Genomic DNA, 14,254 nt, shown 5'->3' on the forward strand with positions numbered 1-14,254 from the left:
GAGGGTCAGTGCTGAGGGAGTACTGCAGTTTTGAAGGGTCAGTGCTGATGGACGGCCGCACTGTCAGTGGGTCAGTCCTGAGGAAATATCGCCTGTTGTTATTCAGTGCTCAGGGGACGCTGCACTACCAGAGGGTCATTGTTGAGAGAGGGCTATACTGTTGGAGGGTCAGTACTGAGAGAGGGCCATACTGTCGGAGGGTCAGTACTGAGAGAGGGCTATACTGTCGGAGGGTCAGTACTGAGAGAGGGCCATACTGTCGGAGGGTCAGTACTGAGAGAGGGCTATACTGTCGGAGGGTCAGTACTGAGAGAGGGCCATACTGTCGGAGGGTCAGTACTGAGAGAGGGCTATACTGTCGGAGGGTCAGTACTGAGAGAGGGCCATACTGTCGGAGGGCCTGTACTGAGAAAGGGCTATACTGTCGTAGGTTCACTGCCGAGTGAGGGCCATGCTGTCAGGGGGTCAGTACTGAGAGAGGGCCATAATGTCGCAGAGTCAGTACTGAGAGAGGGCCGTACTGTCGGAGGGTCAGTACTGAGACAGGGCTATATTTTCGGAAGGTCAGTACTGAAGGAGTGCTGCACTGTCGGTTGGTCAGTACTGCGTGAGTACCGTCTGTTGGATTGTCAGTACTCAGGGAGTGCTGCACTGTCAGAGGGTCAGTGCTGAGGGAGTACTGCAGTTTTGAAGGGTCAGTGCTGATGGACTGCCACACTGTCAGTGGGTCAGTACTGAGGGAATATCGTCTGTTGGTTGGTCTGTTCTCAGGGAACGCTGCACTATCAGAGGGTCAGTGCTCAGGGAGGGCGAAACTGTCGAAGGGTCAGTACTGAGTGAGTACAGTCTGTTGGTGGGTCACAACTCAGGGAGTGCTGCACTGGCAGAGGATCAGTGCTGAGGGAGAACTGCAGTTTTGAAGAGTCAGTCCTGATGAACTGCTGCACTGTCAGTGGGTCTGTACTCAGTGAGTATCGTCTGTTGGATGGGCTGTTCTCAGGGAATGCTGCGCTATCAGATGGTCAGTGCTGAGAGAGGGCTAGACTGTCGAATGGTCAGTCATGAGAGAGGGCTATACTGTCGGATGGTCAGTACTGAAGGAGTGCTGCACTGTCGGTTGGTAGGTACTGAGGGAGTACCGTCTGTTGGTGGGTCAGTACTCAGGGAGTGCTGCACTGTCAGAAGTTCAGTGCTGAGCGAGTACTGCAGCTTTGAAGGGTCTGTGCTGAGGGACTGCCGCACTGTCGGTCGGTCAGTACTGAGGGAATGCCGTCTGTTGGGGTTCACTACTCAGGGAGTGCTGCACTCTCAGAGGGTCAGTGCCGAGAGAGTGCCACATTGTTGGAGGGTCAGTCACATCATTTCATGGTGCCTTTCAAATTCTTCTGAAATTCCACTCCACAGGCTCTTGATTGAATGTCTTCTTTCAGGCTCTTTCACGCACTGTGTTCAAGACCCTGACACCTCGATTGGCCCCACCTTGACCACACTACCAGGTGGCACGTTCCAGACCCTAACCCTTTGATTGAACATGCTTTCCTCAAACTCTCAGGCTGCACGTTCCAGATCCATCCTCAAGTGTCATGGCGAGGGGTCCTGGTGAAGTAATATCCTATTGGAATTTTTGCCAGACTATTCGTTCAGTCATGTCTTTTTGAAATTCCACCATGGCAGATAAAGTCATAGAAAGTTACAGCACAGAAACAGACCCTTCAGTCCAAATCGTCCACGCAGACCAGGCATCCTAACAAAAAAATCTGGCCCTGTTTTCCAGCATTTAACCCATATCCCTCTGAATTCTCCAATTCCCAAACCCACACAGATGCCTTTTAAATATTATAATTGTACAGCCTCCACCACCACCTCTGGCAGCTCATTCCATACTCAGACTACCAATGCATGAGAAAAAGTTGCTCCTCTGGTCTCTTTTAAATCATTCCCCTCTCGCATTATGCACTCTGCTCTGTGCTCTCTATACCCTCTCGTTTTGGACTTCCCACTGCAGGGAAAAGACCCTGTCTGTTTACCCTATCAATGATCTTCATGATTTTTTGAACCTCTGTAAAGTCACCCATCAAACTCCTGCGCTCCAGGGTAAATAGCCCCAGTCTATTCAGCCTCTCCCCATAGTTCAAACCCTCTAACCATGGCAACATCCTTGTAAATCTTTTCTGAGCCCTTGTAGTTTTCACAACATCCGTCGGAAATCAGGTAGACCAGACTTGCTCACATTATACCAAAATTGGCGCAACCAATGTCCTCTACAGCTGCAACATGGCCACCCAACTCCTATACTCAATGCACTGACAAATAAAGGCAAGCATACCAAATGCTTTCTTCTTTGCCCTGTCTACCTGCCACTCCACGTTGAAGGAACTATGACCCTGCACTCGAAGGTCTCTTTGTTCAGCAACATTCCCCAGGACTTTCCTATGAAATACATAGGCCCTTCCCTGATTGGTCTTTCCAATATACAACACCTCACATCTGTCGAAATTAAACTCCATATCCACTCGGCCTCTCCTCAGCCCATTGGACCATCGGATCAAGATCCCATTGTATTTTGAAGTAACCTTCCATGTTATCCATTACACTACCAATTCAGGTATCATCAGCAAACTTACTAATGATACCTCCTGTGTTCATATCCAAATCATTTATAAAAATAACAAAAAGCAATGGGTGCAATATCGATCCTTGTGGCACACTGCTGAGCACAGGCCTCCAGTCTGAAGAACAACCCTCCATCATCATCTTCTGTCTTCTGCCTTCGAGCCAGTTCTGTACCCAAATGGCAGGTTCTCCCTGTTATCCATGTGAGCTAACCAGTCAAACGTGAGGAACCTTTTTGAATGCCGTATTGAGGTCTATTTAGATCATGTCCACCGCTCTGTCCTTATCAATCATTTTTGTTGCTTTTTCATAAAAAGCAATCAAGTTAGTGAGGCACGATTTTCCACACACGAAGCTATGTTGACCATCCCTAATCAGTTCTTGCCTTTCCACATACATGTAAATCTGTCCCTCAGGATTTTCTGCAATAACGTAGTCACCACTGATCTATAGTTCCTTGGCATTTCCTTACGACCTTTCTGAAATTGTGGCATTATGCTCACCAGCATGCAGTCTTCCAGCACCTCACCTGTGGCTATAGATGATACAAATATGTCAGCGAAAGGCCCAGCAATCACTTCTCTAGCTGTCCACAGACCTTGAGGGTACGCTTGACGCTTTGAGAAGCAAACAGCTTTGAACCAGGTTAGATCTTCATTCGAATGGTGTCTCAACGAATGATTTCAGCCAGGCACACGGGCACTAATTCTGTAATCCATTTGATCTACTTCACATGCACTCTTTCCCTCAGTCAGCTTCTTCATTAAAAAGAAAATCCATCAAGACTATTAAATACACATTTGTTTTAATAAATCCACGCTGATTCTCCCGGGCTAATCAATCAATCTTAAAATGATTATCGACACTGTCTCTCAGAGTTTTTTCAGAATCGTTTTCCCAGCACTGGGAAATAATAGCAGCTTTTTCCCATGTTGCGATTTGGAAACATTCAGAACATTCTAGAGGTGAATTTCATCTTATGGCTTCTTGGTTCAACATCGCTTTAAAATATAAACAGTATGATGACCGGAACTCGGACGGGGTCAGCTGCTAGGAAGGCAACTATATTCACGACGATGCCTCCATCAATCTGCTATAGCCCAACACACTTAACAAAACCGTGATTATGATCAATTGGGTGGAGCTTAAATAAAAACATAAACCTGGTGAAGCTCGAGCAGTCTAGTAGCGTCAGCAGCAGAGCTCTTCAGCTCTTTGGAAAAATAACTGGACTCTTCCAACAAATTATATTGGTCCTGCTGAGCTTCACCAGTAAGTTTCGAGTTATTTTAAGATTTCCCGTATCATCAGTTCTTTGTTTAAAAGAGAACAGACGTTGACTCACTGAAGAAGATATTAGCCATGAAGACTGCTCAGATAAAAGCCCGACAATTAATGGTCTACTGATTAAAATTTTGAAGATGATAGAGGAGCAGATGATCTGAGACAGGATAAGAGGTTGGCAATATTTAGGATATAAGCATGTGATAACACTCGGTCAGTCTGACTAATAGTAGGCATTCCTGACACTGGATTCGTTGAGGGGTGAAGGATCAGTGAGCAGAGCAGAGTGTCCATGTTAGATAACAAGGTTCAGAGTTGGATGAACACAGCAGGCCAAGCAACATCGGAAGAGCAGGAAGGCTGACGTTTCGGGCTTGGACCCTTCTTCAGAACTGTTATTCTGAAGGAGAGCATGTTATTCTGTTCCTGACTCCCCAGCTCGTGCCCTGTTAGTGAGGCCTCAGTCTCCCAGAAATATGCTGTCCCCAATTTTACCCGATTCCTGGTTTTTATCCTTGGGTGAACTGGCAGTCGATGGTCTGATGGTTATCATTCCCAAGTGACTTCTGTCCAATATGATAAAAGTTTATTTGTGTCTAATCTCCTCTGATCAGTAAATGCCATTGTTCAGGAGTGTGGGAACATTTATTGACCAAAATTGTGGATGACATGAACTGAAACAAACCCTTTAAAAAATATATTCAGGAGATGACCTCGACCCCAAATATTTGTTATTTTCTAAAGACAGGGCTAAGGCATCGCCTTGAAATAGAGTACACTTTATTCTTGCACTCTCGTTTCAATAGTGATTTTAAAATAGGGATAAATCAAAGCTGTCAGCCGAGTAAGGAAATTTAGATGGAGCTGGCCTGGTGTGGCAATTTCGCAGTGGCCTGGGGTGGCTATCCCTCAACGGATCAGCATGAGCTGTCTCTGAGCCAGACGTGGCAATCAATCAATGACTGAGTGCGTGTGGTCTCTCAGCCCAGCACGGTTGTCTCTTATCCAGATGTGGCCTCAGAGTGGACTTCCAATCTCAAGGCGAATCTTTGAAGAGGAGTCCTACCAAAGCCAATCACTTAAGAAAGACTGTAAACTTTGAACTTTCAGCTTCATTTCTTTATTTTTCACTTAAAACTAAGAAGCTCTACAACGTGTCATATTTAATCATATCTCATAAGCTTTATGGTAATAATTAGTGCATGATTTGTTTTAAAACTTGTTCTTTATTTCTACCTTCTTCTGGAGATTTGTACCGAGGTGCTTGCACAAATGATGGTACCTTGTGTCGTGACATTATACACTTTTCACCGCACTTTTGTACTGAATACATATGACAACAGTATTAAAATCAAAATACAAACAACAGTAAGAAAAGCTGGAATTACAATTGGAAAACGTAGCAGAATAATGGATTGTTTAAGTCATAAACAGCAACTGTTCTGATGGAGTAACATCCCACCAACACATCCTTGGCAGAGGTAAATTCAGTGAAATAGATTGTGTCACATGCAATTCTGGACAAAAACTGAAATAAAGGAACTCAAAATTACATCTACTTGCAGTGTTCTGGGAACAGTTCAACATTTGTTTTGAAGAGATGGTTGAGATCTCTCTGTAGCTGACTAGTATGCAGAAAGTGGGATAGATCTGTAGCCAGTGATCCCTCAGTGAATCTCACCATTCTCCAGCTTGAATTCCATTTGACAGTTATTCTTGCCCAGCTGACAAGCTGATTTTGAGCTCCCTGAAATCTATAGGTAACTTCCCCACAACATTGTTTATGTCATCTGTAGATTCAATATCTTACATCCAATGCCAGATCTGTGATGTATAACAGAAAAAGCAGGTGACCACTGCTGTAGCCTGGGAATAAATCAAATCAAACATCAGTGAAAATTCATCAAATTGAGATCAATGTACAAAATCTAGTGGCACAGATGAATTGGATTCAAGGGTCAGATTCACTGCTCTACCCCCAACTCCATGACTGTATAACTGTTTTTTACCCGAGCGACTGAACCAGGTAGACATGGCATTGAATGATCAGATGAGAAATGAGTCCATACATCTGCAGGTTAGGTGCATTGGCTGTTTGAAAAGCAGTGTTACAGGGATAGGGTAGGGGGTGTACCTGGGCAGGATGCTCTTCGGAGAGTTGGTGTGGGCTTGCTGGGCTGAATGGCCTTTTTCTACACTGCAGAAATTATAATTCGATGAAATGAAGGTGAATGGCACCCAAAGTGTGAACTCAGCTTTCTTCTCACTAAAGGCACCAGACTACAAAGATTTACCATCAATTTCTGCTTAGTTCCTGCACCTTAAGAATTTTACTATTTCAGCCCAGCATATGCAACATTCTTTCAGCCATCAGTTTGATTCAAGTCACAAACACTCCCTCCATCAAACATTTTCCTCCCTTCAAATAAAACCAGTTATGTTCAGCAGACACAATCTTCCCAAAACAAATCCATGCTAACTTTCCAGGATTAAACTTTCACTCTCCATTTGATCATTTGTATTGTCTCTCACAGTTTTTCCAATGATTTTCACACCACATGAAACGCCATAGCAACACAGTCCACTCTTACTGTTTCCAATGCGAACCATCCAACACGAGGGCAACAACTGGGAAGAGTTAAATATTGGTGAACCCACTGGGAACATCTGAATGAACGCAAAGCAATCAATGTGGGAGATACACCGAACCAAGCAAAAGAGGGCAATGGAGGAATTAAAAAGTTGTTTGTCGCAGCAGGAAGTACATTTCACAACAGGTCCAGTTTCCATGCTGTTACTTATTTTAAATTACTTGCAAAGTAGAATCATATTCGTCATCTTCCCATCCTCTAGCACCTCCCTTGTGGCCAGCGATGATTAATAAAAATATCTCAACGCCACATTTGGGTCTTATCTACTTATCTGTCAGGCAATGGACTGTAACCATCTGTTATTCTGCTCGGACGTTACTCTCCAGTCACAGCATGAAAATCCTAAAAACTCGGCGCAGGATTAGACCACATCATCTGTCATTCAATTAATGCGGAGACGATAGCCAAATGGGCCTATTAGCTAGATTTATTAATCCAGAGATCCATGCAGTGTTCTGGCCTCAAACCTCACCATATCAGATTGTGGATGTTCAGTTCATTTTTTTAAAAAAATCTGGATTATACAATTGTTTGAAAAACCCAACCTGGTCTTGCTCCAAAGCCACAGAAATGTGTTTGACACTTTGGCTAATTAGAGATGGGCAATAAATGTGAGCAGTGCTCATGTACTGTGAATGAATTAAAATATTATTGTGGCTGTTCTTGTGCCTCAAGCCCTCTCTTCCATCCACCTCCCAACTCCCTTTATTACTTGATTCCATGAAAGGTTTTTTTATAAAATATGCAATCTGAGCTTTAACGAGGATTTAAAATAATCATCATAACAGGAGGGAAGAAGTAATGGGAAGAGATAGAACTAAGGCTATCAAGTTACTGGACCTACTTCCTGGAATTTAATAAGAAGCACTGTGGGTTCCAGAGGGACATATATAAGCTGCAGAGCTGGACTGAGAGGGTGTAACCCAAGTTTAATGTGGAAAAGTGTGAGGTGATTCACATTGGAAGGAGTAACAGGAATACAGAGTACTGGTAGTATGGATGAACAGCGAGATCTCGGCGTCCATGTGCATAGATCTCTGAAAGCTGCCACCCAGTTTGAGAGGGTTGTTGAGAAGGCGGATGGTATGTCAGGTGTTTTTCGTGGAGGGATTGAGTTTTGGAGCCATGAGGTCATGTTGCAGCTGTGCAAAACTCTGGTGCAGCCCCACTTCGAGCATTGCGTACAGCTCTGGTCGTTGCATTTTGGGAAGGATGTGGAAGCATTGGAAAGGGTGCAGAGGAGATTTACCAGGATGTTACCTGGTGTGGAGGGAAAGTCAAATGAGGAAAGGCCAAGGGACTTGCAGCTGTTTTCTTTGGAGAGAAGAAGGTTAGGGTGACCTAATAGAGATATACAAAATGATCAGGCGATGAGATAGGGTGAACAGTGAGAGCCATTTTCCTCGGATGGTGATGGCTAGCACGAGGAGACATAGCGTTAAATTGAGGGCTGATAGATATAGGACAGATGTCAGAGGTAGGTTATTTACTCAGAGAGTAGTAAGGGCGTGGAATGCCCTGCCTGCAACAGTAGCAGACTCGCCAACTTTAAGAACATTTAAATGCTGATTGGATAAACATATGGATGAGAATGGAATAGTGGAGGTTAGATGGGCTTCAGATTGGTTTCTCAGGTCAGCACAATATCGAGGGCTGAAGGGCCTGTACTGCGCTGAAATGTTCTATGTTCGATGGTCAGTGTGGACAAGTAGGAGCAAAGGGCCTGCTTGCGTGCTGTCCAGCTTTGTAACCCTGCGACTCTACTTGGAGTGTTTCATGGTAACGAGGCCAGTCCCATCCTTGGCAACACTGGGTACAAGAAGAATCTCATGACAGAGTGGCACTGGGTGTTTGCGTACTGAGGGTCTATGCACAGCTTGATGCGCCCACACACTACATGACCATTAGGATTAGGGTGTTGTTGGGTACGTTTCCCGGCTTTTTCCAGAGTTTTGTGTGTGGAGTCTCTGCAGGCATGGTTTATCTTATGCCACCAGATGAATTGAAAGCTGGCTCAGGTGACAGAAACAGCACAGTTTTGGAGAATTTATCCAGACCTGCCCATGTACAACCACAGAGAGACAGCATGACACTTTTAGCTTCGATATCTGCATGCCTGCCCATAGGATGTCCTGTAGGTGACAGTGAGCCAGCAGGAGGCAGTGATCAGAGAACAACACCGGCTGGATGTCTTTGGATCTGACTGAGAACATGTGGGATGCAAACAGAAAATCTTTCCTTGAGCCGATAGACCCATCTGGCTGCAACCATGTGTATCTGCGTGCATTTCACCTGCAGAGGTGCTGGGGATGTCATGCAGCTTGGTCTTTAACTATTTCTGCCAGGAATGTGGACATGGATTCCAGCTCACTGTCAAACCTTCTGGGTCATCTGTTGACATCAATGATGCAGCTGGATCTCCGGCCAGAATGACCGGCCCACACATCGCCAGCAGCAGTGGGGGTGGGGGGGTGAACATGTTAATTAATCTCAGGGGAGCATTTCTGTCTGTAACATCTGCTGCAAGGAGGCACCGACCCACCACCTCCTTGACCTCAGAGATGGGGAAGTTGCCTACTTGCAGCAGAATACCCAGGCCGGAGGAACGGCTGTCATTTCCCCCTGAAAAAAATATGAAGTCCCATAGGTCCATAATCTCGACCAACTCCTGTGGCTGCTGAGGTGCGGTATCCCACACTCCTGCAGAAACAGGACACTTGCTTTGACATTGCCCAGGTAAGCCAATGTGGTAACACATCGTGTCATAGATTCAAAGCTACACACAGTAACACTGGAAATTTTAACACTCATTTTAAAAGTTTATAAAATTACCCAATGTCCATTTACCCAGTCTTGTCACTGGGGGAATCCCTGAAACCCCATGGTTCGGGCGATCTTTTGGATACTCTCTGCACTGCGGTAGCCGCCTTGTTCCTGCCTGGGGGAGATATTCCAGCTCCGGTAACATCGGGGTGAGAACAAAGCCAGCAGGGTCCAGTGCTGAGTCTGACAGAGGGACTGACAGAGTGTCGCTGCTCCCGGTTTCCCGAAGGTGCTGTGCGGTGTGTACCCCGTGCTTCCCAATGGCTGGAAGATGGGCTTCGCTGGGCACGTCAGGTTGGGGGGTGGTCCTCTCCATCTCCCTCATGGTACTCTGTTTTTTTTTTGTTGATGGCCATCCCTCTGTATGTTTTCGTTGTGATAGGAGCTGTAGGTGTAGCCATCATGTAACTGCCTCTTTCCGTTTGGCTGCGGGACTTTGGGGGCGTGACACATTTTCCTTTTCTGGTTGTTTCTGCACAGTTGCCTTTGAAAAGGTGGTAAGCTGCCTTCCTGAAGCATGTAGACCCCCATATAGGCAAATGAGAAGCTAATTTGTAAAGAGATACCAGTTATCTGTAAGAACAATAGTGTGTTCACGGTGGGTGGGGTTGCGAGTTGGTTAAATTTACAGACATAGGTGGGGACTGCCATCATGGTAAGGGATTGGACGGGGAGGATTTTTTTAAAGTGCACACAAGAAAATTTTCTTCTTCAGTGTATACATTTACCGACCAGAGAAGGAGCAAAACTTGAACTTCTCTTGGGAAATAAGGCCTGGCAAGTGACTGAGTTGTCGGGGGGGGGGGGGGCAGAATTTTGAGGCACATTTTACAATAATTAAAGAAATTAGGCCAGATCATAAAGCAGAAGTTCTAAATTCTTGAAAGACCAATTTTAATGTTATTAGGAAAGAACTTTCAAAAGTTGATTTGGCATGTGTCTTTGCAGGTAAAGGAATATCTGAAAAGTGAGAATCCTTCAGAAATGAGACAAGAGCAAAGAGACAGAATTTTCTCCTTCAGATGATGCAGGTTTCGGGAATGCCAGAAGACTGGAAAAATTGAGGTTCCAGTCAGAAAATGAAGGAAACAAGTCAACCTGATAAGACTATAAGAGCTGTCTGAGTATATTTAAGAAGGACATGCAGTGCAAAAAGGAGACATGAGACAGATTTGACAAATAGGGTTTAAAGGAGAATCCAAAGGGTTTTGACAAATATGTGAAGGAAGAAAAAAGTAATGAAGGTGAGAATAGGGCCCCCGAATGATCACCAAGGCCGCTGATGCGTGGAAAAACATGGAAAGGAGTAGATCCTAAATGAGTATTTTGCATCAGTGTTCACTGTAGAGAAGCACATGGAAGCCAGAGACCTTTGTTAAATTATTAGCGATATCTTAAAAAGTGTCCGTATTACAGAGGAGGAGCTCCTGAACATCTTAAAATGTATAAATGTGGATAAATCACAGGGACTGGATGAGGTGTATCCAAGAACTTTGTGGGAAACGAGGGAAATGAGTGCTGGGCCCTTTGCTGAGCAATTTGTATCATCGACAGGCATGGATGAGGTGCTAGAGACTGGGGATAGCTCGTGTGGTGCATTTATTTGAGAAAGGATGTTGAGGGGAAGCCAGGGAACTATAGACAAGTGAGCCTGGCATCAGTGGTGGGTGCGCTGTTGAAGGGGATTCTGAAGGACAGGATTTAAATGTAATTTGTCAGGCAGGAACTGATGAGGGACAATCAACACGGCTTTGCACTCAGGAAATTGTGTCTCTAAAGCTCAACTGCGTTTTTTGAAGAAGTAACAGAGGAGTGAAGGCAAGTTTCAGCAAGGTGTTTGACAAGGTTCTGCATGGTAGCTTGGTAAGCAATGTTAGATCACATGGAATACAGCAAGAACTAGCATTTGGATACAGAACTGGTACAAAGGCAGGAGACAGAGAGTGGTGTTGGAGGGTTGTTTATCAGACTGGAGGCCTGCGACCAGCAGTGTGCCACAAGCATCAGAGCCATGTTGACTGCATTTTGTCCTTTATATAAATGATGTGAATGTGAATCTCGGAGGTACGGCGAGTAAGTTTATAGATAACACCAAAATTATTGATGGAATTGAGAGTGAAGAAGGTCACATCAGAATAAAATGGGACCTTGATCAGATCGGCTGAGAAGCAGCAAATGGAATTTAATCTGGATTAATGTAAAATACCACATTTTAGAAACGCAAATTGGGACATTATCCGCTGAATGGCAAGTTCCTGGGGAGCACTGCCGTACCAAGAGTCCCTGAGTGCAGGTTCATGGTTTGTCGAAGTGCAGTGGCAGGTGGTCAGGTTAGTGAAGGAGGCTTTTGGAATTCCTCCCTTTGTTAGTCAGTGCATTGAGTATCGGCAACCAGAGGTCATGTGGTTGAAAAGGCCATTGGTTCGGCCACTTTTGGAATCCTGTATTGAATTCTGGTCTCTCTGCGAGAGGAAACATGTTTTTTTTTTAAACTTGAAAGAGTTCAGACAAGATCTACAAGACGTTGCCAGGGTTTATAGGGTTTGAGCTGCAGGGAGATGTTGAGTCGGCTGGCATTGTTTTCCTGGAGGCTGAGGGGTGACCATATCGGAGTTGATAAAATCATGGGTGGCATGGATAGGGTCAAGGTCTTTTCTCCTGGTAAAAATGGTGGGCATATGTTTAAGCTAGGGCAGAGAAGACTTAAAAGGGATCTAAAAGGCAACTTTTTTCACACAGACGGCGGTGCATGTATGGAATGAACTGACAGTGGATTTGGTGGAGGCTGGTATAATTATAACATTAAAAAGTCATCTGTTTGGATATGTGGATAGGAACGGTTTGGAGGGATATGGAACAAATGCAGGCAAATGGGGCTAGTTTAATTTAGGGTATCTGGTCAGCATGGGTGATTTGGGCTGAAGGATCTGTTTCCAAGCTGTACACCTCTATCGCTCTGTGACACTGCAGTCCATTTGCTCGAGATAGACCCACAAAACATCTTTGACCTCAACTCCAATAGGTGTTACCACCAACATCCTCTTGAAACCTTCCTCAAATGTATAACTTTGAGAGAGAACTATTCATCTCCTCATTTGATCGAGAAATGTTCAAATTTATCAACAATTTCATGTCAAATACTTTAAAGGACAAGTGAGGGAGCAACTCATCTCCTGGTAATATTTAATTTATTCATTAACATTAACATTATGTCTTCAACGTCGACAATACCAATGGATAATAACAAAAAAATGACAGCGTTGTCTCGCATTTTGGGAATGCACACAATTAATAGGTGGGTAAATACGACAATGAATGAGAGGCAGCATCGTCCATTTGCTGTAATTTCTCCTCAAAGTCACTCACCATCCAGGCTGACACAAATGGATCAATCAGTCAATCAATGGGCCTTGCTTTTTATCTTCAGGCTATCAATTTGCTTTCACTGATAAGTTGCTGCTCAATGGTACGATCCGTCTGCTCAAGTGGATACAGCAGATGCTGTCTGCGAGAACACATGATGATCAGGATGTCTGAATGTATATCTATTCCACAACTTGCTCGTCTCCTGAGAAACGGCCATTATAGATGAGCAGCCTCACAGAAACCTTTCCATTTCTATTTTAAGCATCTGAAACACCAGTTTTAGACCAAAATGGTCAGCTTAGTTTCTGCTCATTTCTCAGCTGTACATATTGTTGGTCAAGTCATTGTAACTTTCAACTCAAATTGCCCCGAGATGTTTATATCAGTGTGTCTGATTGAATAGTAGCTGTAACTTTCCGATACCCAATGGGGAATGGTAGGATACTTCACAGGCACTGAACATAATCGTCGCTCACACTCTCACTGAGCTTGACATGGAAACAGTCTGTGAGATTTCAACCTGGACTGCAGCCATTTAAAGGAAGTGACAGTGACTATAGGAATGTCCCTATAATGATAGGAGTGGTGTTTATGAATTGAAATGTTTAGACTGTCATGTTCAGTCCAGGCCTGGTAGCCTGCAGTGATTTCATTTGTTTAGGTGACCTAACTAAAATCATTGAAGATGAATAAAGAAATAAACAGATTGAGCAGCATTGTGGGAATAGTGGCAGTGATCTTATTACTTCAAAAACAATTTAAAAAAAAACTTTAATCAATAGTTCTGCCAAAAACATTAAAATGCTTCTGGTTACCTAAGCCTTTTAGACACACTCATCAGATTTGCTTCAGATTCCTGCAGTTCTTTATGAGTGGGTAGAGAGTGCGGACTTATTGATGTGTGAAAGGGTTTGATCGTAGGTTGAGAAAAAATGAGGGACTGGTTTACACTGATGGCAGAGGGGAGATCCTCACCTCAAGAAGCTGTGAGACCAGTACCCCACTGACTGGGGTCAGAGAGAGAGAAATAAGAAGAGTCAGGGTTAATTCCATATCATTGATACTGAGACTGACATATACCATTCAATATGCACCTTTATAGATATAAACTAGGACTGTAGTACTAACTGATTTTTTTTTGTATTTTACAGTCTGGTTTCCTGAGACCCAGAAACAGGAGCATTACTCCCGAACCTCCCAGTTAATTGTCCCACGGTCGAAACTGAAACATTCAGAGGATGAGAAACAAATTCAATCAAACTAGGATCTTGTCTTTGCTCCTTCTTGGATGTGCCAGGAAATGCTGAAAAATAAACAGCAAATTAATATTCAAAGTTTCTTTAATTGATGATGGTTTTTGACAGGTCCCACTCTCCATGCATTTGGATCACTGAGCAAATGTGTTTGTTAAATAAATCACCATCTTTAAAGCCTTTAAATGTCCCTCCACCCGGTCTCATGCTGACAATCAGAATTAATCTCTGTGCAGACACTGACAAGCCTCGTCATGTTTGTGG

The sequence above is a fragment of the Stegostoma tigrinum genome, chromosome 44, assembly GCF_030684315.1.
Source record: "Stegostoma tigrinum isolate sSteTig4 chromosome 44, sSteTig4.hap1, whole genome shotgun sequence".
Lineage (NCBI taxonomy): Eukaryota > Metazoa > Chordata > Chondrichthyes > Orectolobiformes > Stegostomatidae > Stegostoma > Stegostoma tigrinum.